The following is a 682-nucleotide window of genomic DNA, read 5'->3' on the forward strand; positions in this document are numbered from 1 at the left end:
CCATTTGCGAACTCCCTGCTCGTCCTGTCACGGCTATAAAGGCCGGCTGCGAACTCCCTGATCGTCCTGTCACGGCTATGGAGGCCGTCGGGGAATCCTCATCCTGTCCTGTCACGGTGATGGAGGCCGTTTGTGAATTCTTTGCTTGCTTTGTTTTGGCCAAGGAGGTCGTTTGTGAACTGTTGTCCCGTCCCGACCCATCCAAGGAGGCTGCCTCTGAACACTCAGCCTTGTCTATCAACCCCAATGTTCTGTCTGTGTTGTCTGTCTCTGCTCTCTCGTTGTTACAGTCTCCGCCATGGTCTCCTGATCGGTGTGGTTCACCGGGGAAGTTTCCTGTTCCTTCTGCTTCACCGTGGGGGTCTACTGTCTGGCTCTGGTGGCTGGTGGTCCTCTGCTCCGCCGTGGTGGTTCTCTCCCCCGCCGTGGTGGTCTGCTGTCTGGCTCTGGTGGTTCTCTGCTCCGCCTTGGTGGTCTTCTGCCCCGCTGTGGTGGTCTGCTGTCTGGCTCTGGTGGTTCCCTGCTCCACCTGTACTGCCGGCTCCACCCTGGCTCTCTGCTCCGCTGGTTCTGCCTCAGTTCCCGGTCTCTCCACTTTCACGTGGACCTGGCCCTCCATCCCTCCCCCTGTTCCTCATCCTCTCCACCGCCCTCCGGAATCGTAAAGTGTTTTGGAGCGTCT

The sequence above is a fragment of the Sinocyclocheilus grahami genome, unplaced genomic scaffold (genome assembly GCF_001515645.1).
Source record: "Sinocyclocheilus grahami isolate Dianchi unplaced genomic scaffold, SAMN03320097.WGS_v1.1 scaffold1217.1, whole genome shotgun sequence".
NCBI lineage: Eukaryota > Metazoa > Chordata > Actinopteri > Cypriniformes > Cyprinidae > Sinocyclocheilus > Sinocyclocheilus grahami.